The sequence below is a fragment of the Bos indicus x Bos taurus genome, chromosome 10, assembly GCF_003369695.1.
Source record: "Bos indicus x Bos taurus breed Angus x Brahman F1 hybrid chromosome 10, Bos_hybrid_MaternalHap_v2.0, whole genome shotgun sequence".
In the NCBI taxonomy this organism is placed as follows: domain Eukaryota; kingdom Metazoa; phylum Chordata; class Mammalia; order Artiodactyla; family Bovidae; genus Bos; species Bos indicus x Bos taurus.
In genome coordinates this window covers 68,052,391-68,072,198 of record NC_040085.1, presented here as the reverse complement: position 1 = coordinate 68,072,198, position 19,808 = coordinate 68,052,391, and the positions used below count along the sequence as shown (strand labels likewise).

The window sequence follows — 19,808 nt, the reverse complement described above, 5'->3', positions numbered from 1 at the left end:
TTTGCTTAGACTCGTGTCCATTGAGTCCATGATGCCAATGTTGGTTATTTGGAAATAGCTTATACTTGGGTACTGATTTCCCACATAAGTCAATGGATTATAGGGGACATTATAATAACTGGCTGGCAAAACTGATAACAAACACCATTTCCTACTGGAAAGAGAAGCAATCTATTAATGTATCTTCCTGGTGTGAACCACCTGCCCTTTTGCCTAACAAATCTATAACAAGGCTATAAGGAACCGATGAGTAGATACATCTGCTGTTCTATGGGTAGAAAAATTATCTTTGACTCTGAGACTTATGATCTCATACTTGAATAAGACCTAAATTGAGTGAGTTCTGTCATGTGTTCTCATGACTCACGCTATCTAAAAAACATTTCAGGGTCAATTCTAGTGAAAAAATTCACTAAGAGACTGGAAATGTCTTCTGAATATTTTGGCAAATTTTGCAATGAAAATAAACTGTTCAAAGAAATATAGCTATATGCATTTAAAATGAGACCTCTGGAATTGAGGGACATAAGGCAAATGCCATAGTTTAAGACCCTCCCTCCCCTACTTAATAAAAGCACCTATATTTCACCAGAAATAAAATTTTATTAGTAACATGTCAAATATGCCTTAAAATACAGTGACCTTTCTTCTTCTTCTAAGTTTAAAAAACAATTCAATAAAAACTAAATCATGACCCAAATATTTTAAATGTGAAAAAGACATATTTTAGATTATGTAACAGATACACATTTTCCCACACAAATGTTGTAGAACACCATCTGTTTGGTTTTTTAGTGCATTCCACAGAACTAAATTTCTGCTTTTCTCCTTTCATTTTGTGACAAACTTATGGCACTATATTTCACAATAGCTATACCAAATTTAAGACCAAAAGAGAGCCTGACAAAAATCACTTGGCATGCTCAAATCAGACAATTCAGGTGACTCCCTCATTCACACCAATCCTCCACCCCTCACTCAGACACCAACAGCTTAAGAGAAACAGAATGTCTGTACCAAAGGGAGGACTTTTCATGGCATAAAACTCAAGAAAGAGTTCAAGACAAGAAGATGAAGTTCCAGGTACCATTTTCAGTTCAGGTTTCCCAAATTCTTCAACCCACGTGGATCCTCAAGAATGGTACATCACTACCTCCTTATCCCCTTTCTGCACTTGATGTAGATAAAATTTATAAATCATTTTCTAGGGATTTTACTGTATAGAATATTGTCATATTTGTGGCCAATTTGAAAAATTAGCTTATGATACTTCTTGCCTTTCATTTCTTTGAAGAAAAAATTTCTATGGAAAAGCAGACATGAATGCATATGCTTTGAAAGTAGTAAGACTGTAGACTTGAGTGTATATTTTCATTCTCGAAGCCATGTAGAGCATTGCTACTCAAAGTGTACTCAGTGAGCCAGCAGCACCCATATCCTCTAGGAAGCTTGAGAAACGCAGACTCTCAGACTCCACACCAGGCCTACTAAAAAGAGTTTGTATTCTAATTTGATGTCTCATGACTTGTATGCACAAGATTTGAAAAGTGTTAATGTAGAGGAATGTTCTTTACCCACTCAACTGTAGAATAATCTTTATGGAAAGACAGAAACTTTAATGGAGAAATACAATCCAAAGGGTTCAACCATGAAGGGACAAACTTTTAGACATGGCCCACTTAATAAGGAAATAATAATCATGAGACATGTCACATTGCTGATTTACAGTAATGAAGTTTGATGGGAAAAAAGAACATAAATTTAAATTTCAAATATTACATAAATACTCATGAACCAACTGCTTGAATTAATTACACATGATCTTCCATTGTTTCCAACCTAAGGTATTTAGCAAAACATGTAGAAATTATAACTGTTACACTGAACTCCAGAAACATAAAGATTACCTTAGTAGATAGTTATTTAATGACTATGTCGAGTAGTATTTAAAATAATTCTATCAAGAAACTGTGAAGGATTCTAGTTTGATACACTCTGGAAACCTTTCTCAAGAGGGTTCAACCAGTACTGCAAATTGTTGCTTTCTTCCAAATAGTTTTGAACAAATCAGTATCAAGAGTATAAAGTAGATAACTAATAACCTGCTATATACGACAGGGAACTTTACTCTACTTCATTCTTTATGGGAAAAGAATCTTTAAAAACAAAGAGTGGATAAATGTATATATATAACGGATTCACTTTGCCGTACACCTGAAACTAACACAGCATTGTAAATCAACTATACACCAATCAAAATTTTTAAAAAAGATAGGGGAGAGAGTATTAGAACCATAAGCTCCACTTCCAACAGACTGAAAAGACAGAGCTTGGCTGAGCTGTGACTCAGAAAGGAAGCAACTGGGAGAGGAGCATGCCTCTAGTAGCTGATGTTAAGAAATCCCGAGGTTCATTTTAGCAATTTACCAATACAAGGCAAATTAAAGAAAACTGCCCTTTAATTTGAACACATTATATACAACCCTCAGACTGTGATTTCCTGATTCTGCTATCCCTTCAGGGATATCGTTGACAATATTAACCTGATATAAGCCACGTAAAGTACATCAAAGCTAGAGAGGTCGGGGAGGAGGAATTGTTCTGCACTTTCACTGGTCTCCCTTCCTCACCTACAACCTCTTGTGCCCCAGGGATGAGCGACACCTCCCTTCCGCAGTACTGGTTTTCTCTCATTCTTCCAAGTATAAAATACACTGCAAAGCAGAATGTACTCTTCTTCCACTCTGAAATCTAGCTCAGTATACCTTCTCTTCTCCCTGTGCCTCTTCTTGGCTACAAACACCTTTGGAGATACATGTTTGATAACCATCCCATAGTTTGGAAAAGAGAAATGCAAGTGCTACTCGCAGTAAAGAATTCTTACATTTTAAAATGAAACCAAATATCTCCGAGTTCCTTTCTCATCAATGAACAGCTTGGACAAAAGAATTGTGCATCATTCACCTATGTATCCTCAACCCTGGCACCATGCCCGACTCATAACTGTTAATCAATAAATGGTGGGGAATTGCACTTATTTCCAAGTCCTCTAGCACTGACTTTATTACATCTTGGGATGCACACTGAAATCTGTTCATGTGCTTGAGATTAACCACATGTACACCGGCTCACTCACCATTTAGTCTTTCTTCCAACTTAATTTCTATTTTTCCTTTTCTCATCCACCCAAGGAGTTCCATTTTAGGAATATTTTGTAGTGGTACCACATTTCAAATAATCTATGTACTGAATAGAATCTAGTCTTATGCATCATTGGTGAATAAAAGAGAAGATCAATACTGTGCGTATTCAGATTTGGGGAGTACAGCAGACATAGGAAAGAACAATTGAGTATAGCAAGCAAGCAACAACCCTCACACAAAACGACTTTCGCTTTCACTTACTAATTCTATTCCTCATATCTCTGCACCTCCCCCTCCTTTTTTCTTCCTCTTTTTTCCTCTCTGTTTCTTTTTCTTCTTCTTTATGAGAACTTAAGGCTGTTTGGGCACCCACAAAATTAGTCTACATTACCAAAGGCATTCATACATTTCCCATCCTATCTTACCTTAAGCATGGCTCTTGTCACCAAAGAAAGGGTGTCCAGGTTCAGAAAAGTTGTCACTGTTTTCAAAACTTGCCATTGTCTTCCTACCTTTGCATCTCCCATAACAGATCGTGCAGGATGGAGACAGTAGAGCAGGCCCTTATGTAATAGGTTGCCATGGTAAAATCACAGCAATCTTATTGGTTAACTCAGACAAGTTTAAATAGTTTAAATACAAATTATAATTTTTCAATGAGTCAAGATAACATTAGTCAGATCCTTATCTACGAATTGTTTATTGGAAAAGAAATTAAATGCTCTAAAAGATAGTTTTTAAATAACCTGGTTTGAAATCAACACATATTTCTTAAAAAAGAGAAGCATATTCACAAATACCAATGAATTCTAAGACAGTTCCTTCTCTGTATATGAATGTAAAATTCAGAGAGCTCAGTTAATGATGTCATCAAATAAAACAGATTTTATGTCTGTTACAGGTTCATTGCCCAAGAGTTCTTGCTTTAAGATTTCGGACAAACAGTAAATTTTACAATATTACACTTTCTTGGTAATTTTTTCTCCCCCTCTCTTTTCAATCCCCAAGTATACACATTTATATCCTCAAACAGTTTCAGTATGTTGCATTTTTGTAAGTCATATCTATTAGCACTGGTGTGTTTTTTTCTTATAGATACTGTTCTAAACCAAGCCAAATGTCCCTATTGATAAGAAGTTTTAAACTATTAGAGAACTAATTCTATTTTTCAAAGTACATAATTATCCTATAAAATTTAGAGTCTTCAATTAATATTTCCATTATTTAAGAAAACTACATTTTAATAAACACATTCTGGGAAGTAAGGTATGGTATAAGTAGTGAAATAAATTTTTTGAAATTTGGTAACAAATTTTGCCCTTAAATTAATTTTTAAATATATTTGTATGTCAAAGCTATCTCACCATTCATACTAAATTGCCTTAAAAATTAGCCCCAACTATAATATTTTAATTTGTTCCAAATCATTTTTCTCTAATTCTGACTGAGCAATTAAATAGAAACCTGATAATTTTATCAGTTATATATCTATGTGGTCTTTAACAATGCATGCTAATTAGGGAACTCATATTCTTTATACCAAAAGCATCCATGTTAATCACCCTGATAATTCATTAGAGGGAGCAAGTAGTGAATCAAAACTAAAAACAAAATTCTCTTGAAGAGATAAAGACCTTCTTGATTACAAGATGGCATTCAACAAGGGAAGATACAATGTTGAAAAGTCACAATGTTTAGAAAAGTCACATATGTTTGTGAAAACATATGACCACTGAAGGCCCAAGCAGTGCCCTTGACTATTACTATCATGTATGTAGAAAGTGCTCTGAAAGCACGTTAGTAAGCAAATCATTCCAAATCCCTTTAATAATGTTCTTCCATGTCCTGTATAATCCTTACTTTAGGTTCTTATCTTCATTATCATAGTCTATCTAACACTCATCTTTGGGTCTTTGGTATTTTCTTAAATGTACCTTTGGCACCTAGTTTTCCAATCTGTTTTATCAGTTAATGACAATTCTTTAAATGATGTGCGCCATGGAACATAAGTCCAGACATTGAAATCAGACATTTCACTCAAACCTCAAAGAACATCATGAACCATTTCAAACAGTTTCAGGAATCTATGCAACTTGTTAACTAATTATCTTTCAAATTGCAAAATATAGGAACTTATCTCAACTTCACTACTAAAGGCATTCTGAAACGTTTTGTCAAATAGTGAACGGTCGACTATTATACAAAAATCAGTGCAAAGATTCATCTAGACAGCCTTAAATGAACTCTCAGATGAAGAAATAACATCATGTAGGATTTCTTGTTCTCACCATTTTTTTGCAGATAAGATTCTCTAAAGATATCTGCCTATTAAAATCAAAGATGACCTGCCCACCCATTTCCTGAGCTTCATGGCCTGTAAATGTGACATCATAAATAAATTTAAATGCAACTAAAGGCCAACCACAAATTTTAATTGACCCCTAGAACTTAGAGATAAGCCTATCTGCAAGGCTATTTTATAAATTCCACTTCTAAAGAGAAAATTCTATGAAGCAAAAAAAAAAAAAGAAAGAAAGAAATGTAAAATGGATCAGTGTGGAGTGTTCTGGTTGTTAACATTCAGCAGTTAAATTGTAGAAGGTTGGTCACATCTTGAATTGCCACTAATGGTAAAAGGAGAATGGTGTCAATTATTTGGCACAATGCTTGACAAACCAAAGCATTTCAGAAAGGACTGACCCTTCCTTTCATCATTTACAGAAAATTCAATTTGGTCCACCCTTAATTCTCGGGGACAAGAAATTATCTGTTTAATATGAATCTGTTACTTTCCACGAGAAGTGGTAGAATTTGGAAATAGGTGGTTTGAAATGTTTAAATCTGCAAAGGAACTTATTTAGGTCCCTTCCTACATACACGATCTTAAAAAAAAAAAAAGCAAGAAAACTTAGCTTCTAAAGCACTTATTCTCTGCTTTATAATACGTGGACATATTTTCAATTTGGCTGGATGATACTAAGGACTGCTGAATAATAACCAGGGTTCTCTCCAATCAGTTCAGCATGCATCTCATCTCTGATCTCAAGGGCACTGATAATTAGCGCCTTATGTTAACATCTTCACTATGAACAGTTCAGGCATTTAGAAACAGGTATCAATGGACTTTAACAGTTAATTTAATTCATTTTATAAATAAGCAACTGAGAATTTTGCTCCAAGTGGCTGCTAGTGTAGCCCATTCCATAAATGGCATTCTCCGAAGCATAAGGCACAATATGATACGAATGCAGCTCTTCGTAATAGAGAGACTGAGAACAGCATTCCTGTACCATAAACTTCAGCCGTTTTCTTGTATCAGAATAAGCAGTCTTATAACAGGGAGCTTCTTTAAAGTATTCATAGCTCTCTTTCTCCGTCTCTAGATGGATCTTCCTCAGCAAATTGTTAATTAACACAGACCTTCTTAAGTAGGTTTCTGGGTCTTCAAGAAATCTGAGCTTCTCCAGCGAAAGTTTAAGAATGCAAGTCCTGTCCTCAGGCAATATCAGGTGCTGAAAAGCAAATACAACCATCATTCAATCGACATTTTAGAAAAATGAAAACAAGAGCTTTTGCTATTGACAAGACTCAAACAAAATTTAAAAGTATACCCTTACTTTTGGAAAATACCCATGGTAATCTTGATGTAAATCTTCTTCTTCTGCATATTTTCTCTTAAAGTAGGCTACTTTCGACGTTGTTAATGTATATGTTAATACTTTTGTTGGATAAGCTAAACAAAATAAAATAATTGGAGAAAAGTCAGATTTTAACTTTAGCAAAAGAGTGTTTGAAAGAGCGTTTAAAAACAAAAGTTTTTTGTTTTACTATAGCAAAAGGGTGTTTAAAAGAGTGTTTAAAAACAAAAGTTCTACTTGTCAAAGTAAACTAGTGACCCCAGAAACTAACATTCTCTCTTTACTTACTACGCAACTTACTTATCAAGCAGTGAAGAAGTCAGTGGCAATTGTCCTGTGGCTAAGAAGCCTGTTTGCAGGCAAATGACACTATTCAGACATGCAGCCCCTCAGAAACAAAGTGTTAGAATTATAATACATTCTTGAAGTGTTAGTAACTATGTCTGTCCAACTCTTTGCAATCCCATGGACTGTAGCCTGCCATGCTCCTCTGTCCATGGAATTCTCCAGGCAAGAATACTGGAATGGGTAGCCTTTCCCATCTCCAGGGGATCTTCCTAACCCAGGGATCTTTCACACTGCAAGCATATTCTTTATTGTGTGAGCCACCAGGAAAGCCCCTAATCCTCTACTTAATGTCATGCCATTTAATGTCAAAAAATATCCACATTTGAAATTGATGCACAAAATGAATGGAAAGAGATGTTATTTTTCATCATGCTTTTCATTATACTGCTTCCATAACAGAAGGCATTTAATGTTCCTCGGTTAATCAAATCTAGCAAAATGGTTGGTGACCCAATTATATACTTTAAAGAAATAATTGCATGTCTACAGACAAACCCTATTATATGGTCATGGTATAACCATCCTCATAACACCTGGCTTAGCATAGGTTAATCATAAGCAAACAGTTCAAATATCATACTGATTAGAAAACTTGACCTTGGTATAATTTTTAAAGGAAAAATGTTGTCCTCTCCTTTAATACGCTATTGTTGAAAATCCTAACTTGTTTAGGGAAGGATGGTGTTCTGAAGGCCGATTTTCAGAGGCTTGGTTTAAAGGGAATTTTTAGTATGTACACTAGGTGGCGCTCTTATCATGGAAAAGAGGCAAGTATAGTCTTGAAACCTAAAGATATACAGAAGGCGCTTCCCAGGGAAAGCACTGAGTGAATTTAGAACAGAAATTGAATCCAGTTCACAGTACTCATTCAACCTCAGTAGACCAGATCAGAAAACAAATTTATACTTAAGCATTATCAATTTTACCCTTAAACACACCTTTGAATATTTCTGGGTGTTGAGACCATTTGATTCAAAGAATGAGTAGTTTATTAATGTGTTGGCTAAATAAATTCATGGTTAAAACATTTGATGTTTTTTCCCTGACATCTTGAATTTTTTAAATCTTAACTATTAAAAACATACTCTTTAAAAACATGACTCTTCTCAGTTTTTCCTCCTTTTGGTGGCATCTGTATAACATTTCCTGTAGCTTTTTGTAGCTGGGTGGTTTTCCTTAACCAGTAGAAAAATCTACCAAAAAAAAAATCACACCTAAAACTTTCCAAATTTTCACTGGCACCGCTGTGGATTATAAACCCAAGAGAGTCTTAAATTAGAGTTGGCATGTTCTGTAAGGGAAATTAGAATTTTAAACCACTGGTGTGTCTGACCTAAAAAGAGATGAATGTGTAATGATCATTGACAACTGAAAAAGTCAGTACACAATTCCTGAGTTCAGTTAGCACATCTCAGTTTATATGAAATTTTCACAGATTTCAGAGGTTAGAAAAAAAGGAAAACAAAATTATTTGTAATGAAAACATCAATGAACCTAGTTTTCTCAGGGGCTATTTTTTTTAGTTAACATTTTCTTAGGCATATTTTTGAGCTTCTCCGGTGACTCAGATGATAAAGAATCTGCCTGCAATGAGGGAGATCTAGGTTCAATCCCTGGATTGGGAAGCTCCCCTGGAGAAGGGAATAGCTACCCACTCCAGTACTCTTGCCTGGAGAATCCCATGGGCAGAGGTGCCTGGCGGGCTACAGTCCATGGGGATGCAAAGAGTCAAGTATGACTGAGCTGCTGACACACGAACATTAGGTATATTTTTAAAGGACTGAATCAATAAGTAGGCGAAACTTTGGGTTATTCTGTGATAACAATTAATTATTACTTATTGCTTTTTTAAATTTTTTAAACTTTTTACTCTATATTAGAGTATAGCCTGTTAACAATATTGTGATAGTTTCAGGTGGACAGCAAAGGGACTTAGCCATACATATACATCCGTTCTTCCCCAAACTCCCCTTCCACCCAGGCTGTCACATAACATTTAGTAGAGTTCCCTGTGCTATATAGCAGGACTTTGTTGGTTAACCATTTTAAATATAGCAGTGGGTACATGTTGATTCCCAATTCCCTATCTCTTCCCCTCATTCTTCCCCTGGGCAACCACAAGAATTACTGATTTCTTTTAAACCACTTAACCCGTTGATGCCATTATGGTTCTCAAAAGTTAGGAAGCATCAGAATTGTCTCTCTTAAAAACACAAATTGCTGGGTCCCACCCCCAGAACTTCTAATTCATTGTGTCTGGGCTAGGAGCAGAGAATTTCTATTTCTCACAAATTCCCAGGGAATGCTGAAGTTGCAGACCTGGGGACCGAATTTTGAAAGCCTCTATGTCATAGCATTAGGCAAGTGTAGTAGCACTACAACAGCAAGTGGAAAACAGAACGTTCAGCCCATCAACTGATTGCCTAATCGTGAGACTGCCAAGCAATTGACTTGATTGATTTTTGTTGTTGTTATTGTGACATTGGCTACATTGACTTAGATGTTTTAGCTTTATGAGCAAAGCCGGACTCCATTTAAACTAGTAGTGAAAAATGAATGAGATCACTTTTCAACATAAATTCCTCGGTTCACATTAAGAAATATCAATGATTGACACTTATTAGCATTATAAACGACTGGACAGGTCACTAATTTTTTTTTTTTAACAAGGCTCGATGAATTACTATAGTGCAAGAAAGGGTGAGGAAAGATTTGGAAATATATATGTATATATATTCACATATATATTTGGAAGGAAACACATATTCATTTATTTTACAAAGTAATGTAATGTCTACAGCATTAATAGCCAAGTAAAGACCTTTTAGTGAATGACACAAGGCAGGGCAGGTGGCAATTTGGAGAAACAAGTGTCAAATAAACCAAGTGATGATCTGGTAAAATACTTTTTATTTAACAACAAGACCAAAAAATACATATGGTCCCAAGCAAGGTTCATAAAGATTCTGTCTGCTGTATTCAGGCAGTTATCCTAAGATAGAGAATGTATTGGACCCTGGAAACACAGTAAATTCTCAGGGGTTTAGATTTGTGTCTCAGCTCTGTGGGCGACACACTTAGCCACTTAGTTTATTGCTCTTAAAAAATACCCCCATGGGTTGTTGAAATGCTGAAAAGCTTTCACAGCTGGTATCCATTCGACAATTACTTCCTTGCATGCTGTTTAGCTATTCGCAATGTTTTCGGCATCAAATTTTGGAGGATGCTTTTAGCCACTTTGAGGCTAAAATATATAGCAAACATAAGTTCCTACATCTGTTTTCTTGGCTGGATGAGAATTCAAAAATTTCAGAGCTGGGAACTATTTATTGATCACATGGTTCCGCCTCCATGATCTGCAGATGGGGAAACTGAGACCCAGAAAGGTTCAGTGGTTTTCAATTTGGTGTGTGTGGCTGAGTCTGGGTTTTGAAGGCAGATGGAAGTGGTCCAGATCCATCACTTCTTAGCTGTGTGACCTTGAGAAACTTACATGAACGCTCCACAAACTTCATTTGTAAAGTGGGGATAGAAATAATACTGGCTCACAGGATCACTGAAATAATTCGTGGAAAGTGACTGGCATTATGCCCAGAATATAGTAAGCACTCAATCAATCCTAGTTCTTATTATGGCCAATAGGCACAGATCTATCCCAGAAGCAAATCCTAGCCTGGCCTCCTAGCTTTGACCCTAAGATTCTTTCTACCACCCTGCCTCCTAGAGATACTGGATTATAATGAGAGACTTAAATCTGTGTTTGTGTGTGTGTGTGCATGCTCAGCTGTGACCGACTCTTTGCAACCCCATGGACTGTAGCCCACCAGGCTCCTCTGTCCATGGGATTCTCCAGGCAAGAATACTGGAGTGGGTTGCCATTTCCTCCTCCAGGGCATCTTCCTGACCCAGGGATAAAACTCAGGTCTACTGCATTTCCTGCATTGGCAGGTGGATTATTTTCCACTGAACCAACTGGGAAGCCCCAGCTAGAGAGTTAAATGACTGCAAAAGTGTATTTCAAATGATCAAGATGAAAATAGCACAGATACTATAACAGCTCCAAGAAAATGTTTCTAGATATATTGTCACTGGTTATACATTTCAGGTGAAGGAAATATAATTGTTTTCTAAAATATCCAAATAGTTATTTGGAGAACTAAAGTTACTCTGAATTTCCAAATAAGTTTGGCTGTTATGACCCAGTAAACATATGTAAATCTATTTTTATAATTCTCCCATAACTAAAAAGCCCAGCTCAACCCAGCCTGTTATTCAAATAAAGCTGATGAAATAGACAAGAAAAAGTAAAATGGCCTTATGTCTTCATAGTCCATGTCCTGAACTCTGAGAACAGCATATAAATTATAAAACTTAATGAGGCTGAGCCTAAATTTATCTCTGAAAGTAAAATGGCTAATGCTGACTTGAATATTCAAATTGTTTTTAATACTTTAACCTCTGGGTACATAAAATATCTGTGCCAACCTCAATGTCTTTCCTAGTCTAAAACGTCAACAAACAAATGAAAAGTCACAGAACAAAATGACCATCCTTGTCATTCAAGTTCTGACAAAACAATTTATACATATTTCTTTAAATAAATGTTTAAAAAGTAATTACAAATGGTTGCTTAAATGCTCTTTCTTACTCTTCTGCTTCTGCTTCCAGACAACTGAAATCCCATTAGCGCACAAGTGATTTCATTTGGTGCACAGCCCACGGGCAGTACATTAAGGAAAAATCATCAGCAAATTAATTTACAAACACTTCAAGAATACAGACGATCATAAAAGGACAACTCCTGTGATAGTAAAACCATTCTTCGTCCAAGACTGTAAAAAACCTAAGAAACGGTAAAGAAGTGATGAATTTAACATATCTTAATTTTGGTAAGGTTTTCATTTTCTACCCCACAATACTTTAATCAAAACAGAAATACCACAAAAACAGAGTTTAGACCATCCTATTGGCTGTATGCATCTGTACCCAAAGTCAAAGGAAGAGTTTGATCAATGGGGAAAATAAAGAGCTTCTAGTCAGATCAACAACCAATCCGTGATGTGGACAAACCACGTGACTCAGCTCAGTCTCTCAATGATTTCTCTTTGCCTAGCGTTAGCCTGGCATGAGCTTTAAAAAAGTATGTATCCCTACATATCTACATAATGCTTTCCCAATGACAAAGCTACTGAAATCCTTCCTTAAGTGCCATGGGCACACCTGTTTACAGAGAGCTACTCTACCTCTTAATGTTAGTTACATTCTGCAATCTTGCTCCATTGGCTACAGACACTTCAGTACGATCTTCTGGGGTCACTGGTTCTGATCCCAGTAGTACAATTTATTTTCTTAGTGACTTAGGACCAAGTATTTAATCTCAAAGAACCCTGAGTTTCCTCATTGATTCAGTTCAGTCATTCAGTCATGTCCAACTCTGCGACGTCATGGACTTCAGCACACCAGGCTTCCCTGTCCATCATCAACTGGAGCTTGCACAAACTCATGTCATCGAGTCAGTGATGCCATCCAATCATCTCATCTTCTGTCATCCCCTTCTCCTCCTGCCTTCAATCTTTCCCAGGATCAGGGTCTTTTCCAATGAGTCAGTTCTCATTGACTAAGTGAGGCCAAATATCAAAATCATTGAGTTGTGTGTGGATTAAATGAGATGTTTAAAAAGCACTGAGAACCTGTCATACATCCACATATTTTCTGCTCAATATTACATATTACTATTGCAGTGGCCTCATTTTTGAAGCGATATATGTGAGTGTATACATGCCACTCAGCAGCACTGTGTTGTATGGAGGACATCTGTCCTCTCTTTAGTGTTAAGCAGAGGATGCATGAAACATCCGTGAGTGGATTCAGGAAGACAGACAGGTGCAATATGCAAGGCTGTAATGCTACGTCTTCTGTAGACCTTTAGCTTTGCTGATGCTTAGCAATATCCCATCAATTTTCTCCCTCATAACCTCTTGCCTGGCACCTTTCTGGATAATATGTTCTAGAGGAGCAGAAATCATTGCCAGTTTTTAGCTGTGACTCAATGGAGCAACCTGTTCCTTCAGAAGTATCTTCCACCCCAGGCACATGGTTGATCCTACTGGCAGTTTAAAATTACCAATAAGTTGCAGCTTCTGGAAAACTTTCCTAGGAACTTCCAAGGGATACTGACAGCCAGGGAGTTACAGATTTTTTTTTCAAGAAACTAGCAGCATAAAAGAGAGCCCCAAGCACAGATATGTAATATTAAATAAAAGACCATTTGATGTTCCACATGCCTACCTTGTTTCACTGGTGATGGTCTTGGAACCAAAGAGAACATCTTTAAATGGACAGGATCAGCCAGGTAACCATATTTACCTTTGATACTGCACTGAAGCCTACATGAGGAGATCTGGCCCTACTAATGAGAGAGACCTAGCACAGCAGGTTCCTGGGGCAAGTTTTGTGACTTATCACCCCTCAGAAGTGCATTCCTTATTTTGAAGGATGAGGCTCCCTTACACTCTACCTTTTACCTTAGAAAGTGGGAATGAATCAGAAAGAAACCTGGCAAAGCAACCACGTTGACAGGTGGAGGTGACAAGAAATATCAGCAGTGTCTAGGGAAATGCTCTACTTCCTTAGGTACCCCAGTCTGTTGCTCAAAGAGAAGGGTTTTAAATCCCTGCTATGTGTATGGAAGTAGCCTTTTTTTTTTTTTTGAAGTATAGTTGATTTATAATGTTAGTTTCAAAGTAAATCTACTATACATAAATGCATATCCAGTCTTTCTTTTAGATTATTTTTCCATGCAGATCACTAGAGTATTGAGTAGATTTTCCAGTGCTACACAGGAGGTCCATTTAGTTATCTATTTTATATGTAGTAGTGTGTCTATGTTAATCCCAATCTTTCAATTTATCCCCCCTTATATCCTGATAACCAAAAGTTTATGTTCTACATCTGTAACTCTATTTCCATTTTATAGGTAAGTTAACTGGTACCCTTTTTTATACTCCATATATAATATGATATTTGTTTTTCTCTGTCTGACTTACTTCACTCAGTTTGACAATCTCTAGGTCCATCCGTGTTGCCTCAAATAGCGTCATTTCATTCTTTTCTAAGGTTGAGTAATATTCCATTGTATATATGCACCTGCTGCTGCTGCTGTTATTCAGACACTAAGTCATGCCCAACTTTTTGTACCCCATGGACTATAGCCCACCAGGCTCCATGGGGTTCTCCAGGCAAGAAGACGAGCGGGTTGTCATTTCCTTCTTCAGGGGATCTTCCTAACCCAGGGATTGAACCCAGGGATCAAACCCACTTCTGCATTGCAGGTAGACTCTTTTACTACTGAGACACCCAGGAAGAATATATGTACCACATCTTTGCTTCCATGTCCTCATGGCTATTATAAATAGTGCTAAGGTATCACCTTACACTAGTAAGAATGGCCATAATACAAAAAAAAAAAAATCTATAAACAATAAATGCTGGAGAGGGTGTGGAGAAAAGGGAACCCTCTCACACTGTTGATGGGAATGTAAACTGAACAGTCATATAGAAAATAGTACAAAGATTCCTTAAAAAAACTAAAAACACAGCTACCATATGATCCAGTTATCCCACTCCTGGGCATATATCCAAATTTGAAAAGATTTACTTAATTTTACAAATTTACTTAATTTGAAAAGATCCATGCACCCCAATGTTCAAAGCAGTAGTCTTTTCAAAAGTACCTCATGTGTAACACCCTCATTTTCTTCCACTTTGATACTACCATCGAGTTTGGGTATATCACCAAAAACATTAAGCCAAATATCCAGACGTGTTGTAGAAAAACATAAATTAGAACTAATCATTAACTTTACTCACTAAAATAGAGTCATTCCTCAATATCAGGGCACTGGTTCCAGGGCCCCCACAGATACCCAAATCTATAGATGCTCAGGTCCCTCATATAAACTTGTGTTGTACAATTGGCCCTCATATTTGTGGGTTCCATGCCCTTGAACATCTTGCTCTGGAGTTGGTTCTCTGCCCTCACTCATAACTGCCTCATTTATGTCACCACCTGGAGTTGTTGTGGTGATAAAATGTTCTTTATTCACAGGGCACCTTTATTCTAAAGAGTGATAGATACTTCTTTAAATTACGTTGTGTTCAACTCATGCATACCACTTAGTAGATGTCTTATCCCCCACATAAGATATTAAGCCATAAAGTGGTATAATAAGGCTCCAGGTTTCTTAGTCCTGATTCTCTTTGCAACGTCCCCAACTTTTCTTCACATCTTAACCCATGCCCCCTTTTAATAAACATTTAAAAAGTATTCTGATACACCACCATGGAGGGGATTTTACAGGTTCCCTACCCCTCCTCCCCTCTTGATTATCACTAATATTTAGAAGATTCATATATTTCTACCTACCAAGAAGATTTATTTTTTTGCATTTTACTTTCTATAATTTATACCATGAGAAAAGGTTTAATTTTTTCTAAGTACATTACAATACTGAACATAACACTAGCAGATCCTTTGTTAATATCCTCCTACCACTCCTATTGAGAATTATGGCAGCAAACTAGCTAACTGCTTTTAGCCTGTTAAATTTAATCATGAAAAATTAAAAAATAATTGTGTTAGACTAAAAAGTGGAAACATTAATGCAATGTATTGAGACTATCTAGATAGACAGCTTATTAAAAATAAGACGGAAGGCAGGGAGTGCTGACAAAAATTAGCTCCTCCCAATATCTAAAGGAGTACTTCTTCAGTTTTCGTATTGCACAGTTATGGTAAATCTGCCCCTGCTTCTGCAATCATTATACAGGCTTTCTCCGGGGTTCTGAAGCATATGCTTTGACAGATACAACAATCTGAACCGGTTGTGCCTTGGTTCTAGAGCTATTGTTTGGGTGTTGGTATTTTGACAGTGAAAGCCAGCTGGCATGAGGCCTCAGTGGAAAGCCCAGATGTAGAGGCAATGGCCTCAGCATCTTAAACCTTTCAACGTTTCTCCATGTTTCAAAGCATCTTCTAAATCCCACGAAAGTAACATGACATAAAACTGAATGCAGAATGATTTCATGAACACCTAAAAACTTCCAAATGGAGTACTGGATGAAAAATTGAAACTAAAAAAAAATTGAAACTAGAACTTGATTTCAGTTATAACTTGCTTGATCTCAGCCTTAAGTCTTAGTATACTCCTAAGCCTTAAGTATACTCCTCTCTGTAAGACATGGTATGTTCAAGTACAGCTGGTCTTCCCATTAACAAGAGTGACTAGTTACATTGACAAGAGAGACTAGCTACACTGGCTAATTACAAACTTGTGAAATATTTTTTCATGCTCTTAGAATCTACTAATGTCTCTAGGATTAAATGCTTAGGTTATAATGATTTGTTTTTGTTTATTTAAAACACCATGATAATATTTTCTGGTGAATGACTTGAAATAGATATGGTCATCAAGATTTCATAGTAAATATTCTGCACATTATACATTCATGATGGAATCAAAATTAAAATTTAAGAACTCCTTTCACTTGACCTTTTGATTATGACAGTGGTTTCAATGAAAGAGCAGACTCATTCACATAAATTGAAGGGCCCTGAATGATTTTAAACTTCTATGCATATTAAATAGGGATAGGATGTATATAAATTACTAATGCAAAGGCTAATAATGTATATACATGAGCCAATACTTATGGTTGCTTTACTCAAACTTTCCTCAGATTGATAGCATGACTAGAACTCTATATGCATCTCATGTCAGCTGACAGTAAATCTTATTGGTCTCTGGATTTGTTTCTCACCATAAAATGTAGTAATTATGGTGGAGGAAGGAAAACAGGTGGATGGTGCTAAAGACTAACGAAACAAGCATTTCGGGACTCAAGCAGTAATCTTTAGTGCTTAAAATTATTAAGCTACAGATATTTCAATAAGTGATTAAAGAGACCAGTACTTGTAAAGTCTTATGACATCCACAAAAACTAAACAACCAGATTAGAATAAATTTTCAAATAGGTTTCTGAATAAAATTGTTCGATTATTTATTTTTGCAAAAGGAGGTAAGGAAAGAGAAGAAATGTGCCATGGTATATTTTTATGTATTTAATTATAATCTGCTAGACTGGTTACCTACAGGAACTGCACATGGATAGCTCAGTACATGTGAAAGCTACACTGGAGGGCTCAGTAAAAGACTATGTTATATTCTGAAAATTGAGTTAAAATGCTTGACACTCATGGGTTTCTATCACAATGACTTTAATGCAAACTAAATTTTAAAAATCACCACATTCTCTTTTTGCAAAGAGCTCTCTTTATTGCCTTCATTTCGGACATGTACCAATGTGCTCATAGGGTTTCCGCTTGACATGTTCGCCAAGCCAGGCTACCTAATTTGGCCCCACCCTACTCATATGAGTCTTCAAGAGGAAAATCTGCCAGCCCACAAATGTCCTTTCTACAGAAAACCTCTGTTGACTTCTACCCAGCAACCATCTATATAAACAACCCCTTATATTGATCTTGTAAGTTATGGTAATGCTGCATTAGCATTTATTTCTCTGGATACATATTTAAACAGTAATTTCTTTTAAACTAGTGATTACCTGGTAATGCTGAATCAATCTGAAAAGTGTATTTCTAGGACAGCTTCAGAAAATCTGGTGAAAGTTCCCCTTTTCACAGTGAGCATTTCTCAAAGCCTCAGACTCATGAATGGCTACCTGAGATTTTGAAACAAGGAGAGAAACACAAATAACATTGGAAGAGTCAGAACTGCACTGACTTGAACTGGTTATCAAGTCAGGAGAAGGCATGCAATAGGAAGACACTAAGATGTTTGAGGTGGAGTTGATCTGGACCAAAGAAGTAAGTAAACCTTCAAAAACACAGTTACTATAAGGTTCTCCATTTAATTTAATTGTAAACATGAGGACTCGTAACTATTCTAAGAAATGTGGAAAGAAATGATATCTCATCAAATATTTACTGGGCAATTATTTGGGGGATGTTATTAGTAGGTTGATTAAAAAAACCAGGTATAATTAGTTCTTTAAATGCCAGATTTTTGTATGATTTCAAGAAATATTCTCTCTAAAGTAACAATTCAGCAGTTACCTCAAAACAGACTTACTCAATCGTTCACCAGAATACACACTATTTCTCCCAAGATTTGAAATTGTCAAAGGGTACTTTATCTTTGAAGACAGTTTTTCTTTAAAGGGCCATGTTTAACTGCACCTTTATTTTTACATGGATGTATGCTTACAGATCTCATCATCTTCTATATTTAGAGAGATGAGCTTTCCAAAGGAAGATAGGCAGCCAATGAGGAGGATCCCATTAAAAGAGAGGTGAGTTACTATGGTTACTTTTCAGGAGATTGAGTAACAGTGAACTGGCTGCTCCTAGCCAAATGGACCCTTTCCAGAGCAGGACCTAAAAAGAATGTTGCTCTCCATACGTGTTGATTCAATTAGCCGAAGCTACACTATCCTTTTCGCCTTAACCACAGGTTTTCTTTGGGAGCTCACTGCTTCCAGCGCTCCTAGCTGCACACAGGCAGTAAAGTCAAAGGAAAAACAGGACTGAAAACTTCCAAGCACAAACCTAACAGCGATGGGCAGGGGCATCTGCAGGAACAATCCCAAGATTTAAAGAAGAAAAATCAAATTATATTGTTCGGGACCACCAGCTAGCTACTTTTCAATGGCTGGGGCGGGGTGGGATCCCAGAACACGTCCCGATCCACGCCCTCAAGGAAAGAGTCTTTTCTGACCCTGGGGCGGGCACCTGGCTGGATAAGTTCAGACATACCTTGCAAGCTGGGTCCACTCACCAGGAGACCGGAGCATGCACCTGTTTCATAAAGGCGCGGGGTTAGGTGCTCCCTCCCGCTTTTACGGCGCTGTCACTCTTCAGAAGGGCACTGACGGCGACAGCGACGGCGGTGGCGGCGGCGCGACAGTGGCAGCGGCGGCAACTGCAGCTCGGCGGGCAGCCCTGGCTCCTGCAGGTCCGTCCCTCCAGTCTCTGAAGCGCCTCTCGCTCGGGGTTCGCAACGCGAGGCAGGCGCGCAGCTGTTCTCAGCTCGCATTGGACCAGAGGGAGCAGATGTTATCCGGTTGCTAGGAGCGTTGCTAGGAGGCGATGACGCCCCTCCACAGCTCGGGAGCAACTTTTCTGCAGGTCGGTGCGCTGGTGGGGGCTGCTGGGAGGAAGGTTTAAGAGCAGGAACCAGGAAGGTGGCGAACAAAGAGCCCCAAATGGAGGGTCCTGTGCTCGCCTGAACTGAGGCCTGAAGAGCCGGTTGGGTTGCTGCGGTCGGGTGAACGCCGTGGCTCTGCGTGCCGGGCTTCAGGCCCTGGTCTGCTGGACTGGGCAGGTGATGATGGCCGCGCCTCTTATGTGAGGGTCACTCGCTGTAGGCCCTGGCTGAGTGTCCTGTAGAAGGATCGGGTTTGGGCATGCGAGAGGGTTGGCACTTCCAGCGGCTGAAGAAGCAGCAGGACTCTGTTAGTGCCTCTAGACCCGCTGGGATGCTATTCACCTTGGGGCAGGTCCCTGGCAAGGTGAGAGAGGAAGGGGTGTGCGTGTGTGAGGAGGTGAGGCGCATGGGACAATGAGTAGAGGATCTTCCGCCCTCTGGGACTCTTCTCCCCA

General features: G+C 37.7%; 1 long non-coding RNA gene across 2 annotated transcripts; it reads right to left on the bottom strand.

Annotated features, from left to right (window-relative positions):
• Positions 1–583: 583 nt before the first annotated feature.
• LOC113900474 lies at positions 584–19,238 on the bottom strand. 2 transcript variants are annotated; one of them, XR_003513145.1, is made up of 4 exons: positions 18,963–19,238; positions 17,753–17,869; positions 6,761–6,876; positions 584–6,655 (listed from the first exon to the last, which is right to left on the bottom strand). It is a non-coding gene; the product is annotated as an uncharacterized LOC113900474 (long non-coding RNA). The 2 variants fall into 2 exon arrangements; XR_003513146.1 differs by having other exon boundaries at positions 18,985–19,198.
• Between the last annotated feature and the right edge of the window lie 570 nt (positions 19,239–19,808).